The 3,656-nt window shown below is 50.1% G+C and overlaps 1 protein-coding gene across 3 annotated transcripts in view; it reads left to right on the plus strand.

Annotated features, from left to right (window-relative positions):
* Positions 1–2,297: 2,297 nt before the first annotated feature.
* Positions 2,298–3,656, plus strand: part of LOC147025287 (lysophosphatidic acid receptor 1-like) — a 62,840-nt gene continuing 61,481 nt past the window's right edge. Inside the window, exon 1 of one of the 3 annotated variants that reach the window (XM_085886141.1) lies at positions 2,298–2,412. The gene's annotated coding sequence lies outside the window, so the exon portion shown is untranslated. Of the gene's footprint in view, positions 2,413–2,796; positions 2,996–3,656 lie in introns of those variants that run through there. The other 2 variants (XM_085886139.1, XM_085886142.1) reach the window with 2 other exon arrangements.

A 3,656-nucleotide genomic window follows, 5' to 3' on the forward strand; every position in this document is an offset into this window, starting at 1 on the left:
CCCGATCATACACACCCTTGATCTCTCACACCTGATCTCACACCCCCGATCACACACACCCGATCTCTCACACCCGACCAAACACATCCTCGATCTCACACACCCGATCTCTCACACCCGAACACACACACACCCGATCAAACACCCTCAATCTCACACCCTTGATCTCTCACACCCTCGATCTCTCACACCCTCGATCACGCACACCCAACCTCTCACACCCTCGATCACTCACACCCTCGATCACTCGCACCCGATCTCAGTCTCACACTCAACCTCTCACACCCTTGTCACACACATCCAACCTCTCACACCCTCGATCACGCACACCCAACCTCTCACACCCTCGATCACTCACACCCTCGATCGCTCGCACCCGATCTCAGTCTCACACCCAACCTCTCACATCTCGTCATGCACACCCAACCTCTCACACCCTCGAGCACACACATCCAACCTCACACCCTCGATCACGCACACCCAACCTCACACCCTCGCCATGCACACCCAACCTCTCACACCCTCGATCACACACACCCGATCTCAGTCTCACACCTTCGATCACGCACACCCAACTTCTCACACCTCCGATCACGCACACCCAACTTCTCACACCCTCGATCATACACACCCAATCTTTCACACCCTCATCACGCACACGCTCGATCACATACACACAACCTCTCACACCCTCGATCACTCACACCCGATCTCAGTCTCACACCTTCGATCACGCACACCCAACTTCTCACACCCTCGATCATACACACCCAACCTTTCACACCCTCAATCACATACACGCAACCTCACACCCTCAATCACACACACCCAACCTCTCACACCCTCGTCACGCACACCCAACATCTCACACCCTCGTCACGCACACCCAACCTCTCACACCCTCGATCACACAAACCCAACCTCTCACACCCTCGATCACACAGACCCAACCTCTCACACCCTCGATCACACACACCTAACCTCTCACACCCGATCTCAGTCTCACAGACCCGATCACCCACACCCTCGATCAGTCACACACCCAACCTCTCACACCCTCGTCAAGCACACCCAACCTCTCACACCCTCAATCACACACACACCCAACCTCTCACACCCTCATTACGCACCCCAACCTCTCACACCCTCGTCACGCACACCCAACCTCACACCCTCGATCACACACACCCAACCTCTCACACCCTCGATCACACACACCCAGCCCCTCACACCCTCGTTCACACTCACCCGACCTCACACCCTCGTCACGTACCCCCAACCTCTCACCCCCTCGTCACGCACACCCAACCTCTCACACCCTCAATCACACACACACCCAACCTCTCACACCCTCATTACGCACACCCAACCTCTCACACCCTCGTCACGCACACCCAACCTCACACCCTCGATCACACACACCCAACCTCTCACACCCTCGATCACACACACCCAACCCCTCACACCCTCGATCACACACACCCGACCTCACACCCTCGTCACGTACACCCAACCTCTCACACCCTCGTCACGCACACCCAACCTCTCACACCCTCATCACACACACCCGATCTCAGTCTCACACCCTCGATCACGCACACCCAACCTCACACCTCTCCTCACGCACACCCAACCTCTCACACACCCAATCTCTCACACCCGATCATACACACACACTCGATCTCACACACCCTCGATCTCACATACACTCAATCTCACACCCTCCTCTTCCTGTACTATCCCATCATTTTTACCTCCACTCGGGGAGGTGGACCGAGGTTGTGTGTTCCCCCCGATGTTCGTTCGTGTTTGTCTGTGAACAAGATATCTCACAATGTTACGGACGGATCCGGAATAAACTTGGTGAAGAGGTTGGGTGTGCGTGACGGGTGTGAGAGGTTGGGTGTGCGTGATCGAGGACTAATTGAGAGGTTGGGTGTGCGTGACGAGGGTGTGAGAGGTTGGGTGTGCGTGATCGAGGACTAATTGAGAGGTTGGGTGTGCGTGACGAGGGTGTGAGGTTGGGTGTGCGTGACGAGGATGTGAGAGGTTGGGTGTGCGTGATCGAGGACTAATTGAGAGGTTGGGTATGCGTGACGAGGGTGTGAGAGGTTGGGTGTGTGTGAAGAGGGTGTGAGAGGTTGGGTATGCGTGACGAGGGTGTGAGAGGTTGGGTGTGCGTGACGAGGGTGTGAGAGGTTGGGTGTGCGTGACGAGGGTGTGAGAGGTTGAGTGTGAGACTGAGATCGGGTGCGAGTGATCGAGGGTGTGAGTGATCGAGGGTGTGAGAGGTTGGGTGTGAGACTGAGATCGGGTGCGAGTGATCGAGGGTGTGAGAGGTTGGGTGTGCGTGACGAGGACTAATTCGTTCGATGTTGGTGAAGATCTGGATCCAGATCCGGCCGATCCCAAGTGAGTGTGATACAAAAGGTAAACACTGATCACCCCGGAGGAGGTGTGCGCTCCACCGGGTTCCGTTCGAAATATTGATTTAACTTTATTAATCATTTCTACCCTCTCCCTGCATTTCTTTTCACATTTCCGTCATGTGGACATATGTATTTTTTCCCAAAACCAATAATATCTTTTCGATGTTTAGTTGCAGGAAGAACATGAATGAGTTTAATTTATAAAACATTTTGAGGTGTATACTAACATGAGATAAGCTCGAATGGTTGTTCGTCGTGACGTAAATCTTCCCAAATATACAAGTTTTCAGGTGAAGTGAATGAAACTTTGAACGCGAATTATTATCCGTGACACACGTTGGTGTATATTTATATTTATATACATATACAGTATATATATGTAATTTCGATGGTTGCGGATTAATAAAGAGATTATTGGAAGTGAGGCGACACCTGGGACCCGATTTAAACTGCAGTCACACCCAGGTGGGCTGGACGGTCCGACAGGTGAGCTTGATTCGCACGTTTCCACTCAAAACAGATCCCTCCTTGGGATCACTCCAGCATGCTTTGAGCCACCGATCTGAGTGAGTGTTTGTCTTTGTGTTTTCGTAACTTTAAAAAGATTTATTATGATGTTTAACTTTATATAAGCCCCTCATTCCTGCCTCCTATAGGTGGATTCATTATTTTTTTGCTGTTTGGGGGTGTTTCTTTCAAACTCTCATTGTGTGGACAAGAAAGTTGTTTTTTTTTTAAAAAAATTATTTAAAATATTTCACTTTTTCTTTTAAACCATTGAACTGCTTCATTGTCTACATTCTGGACATCAAAAGTACTTTTTGTGGTGTTTGTGTCAGTGTCAAAAACCAAGCAATGAACAACACCTGATTGTAAACAAACTTTATGATAAATATTTATTTTAAACAATATGTCCTTTGGCATCATAATCGTGTTTTAACCCATGGAGGCATCAAACCCATGATATTCTCTGTGTATCCAGATGCTGATCCAGATCCAGATCCAGGTTTTCAGGAGGTTGTGTATCGGATGACAGCCCCCCCCCCCCTTTACATGTGTGTGTATTCCTTCACATACCCATGGTTACATGTTGAAGACTCATCAACAGGAAACCATTTTGAAAGGTGTCTCTTCACCTGGTAGAGCCGTGTGAAGATCCAATGACGTTAACGGAGGAAGTGATCTTTGGCTACATTGTAGTCGTTTTTACATGCACATTTCCCTTTG

This window comes from Eptatretus burgeri, chromosome 6 (genome assembly GCF_056783735.1).
Source record: "Eptatretus burgeri isolate ZD-2024b chromosome 6, Ebu_testis_v1, whole genome shotgun sequence".
NCBI classification, from domain to species: Eukaryota; Metazoa; Chordata; class Myxini; order Myxiniformes; family Myxinidae; genus Eptatretus; species Eptatretus burgeri.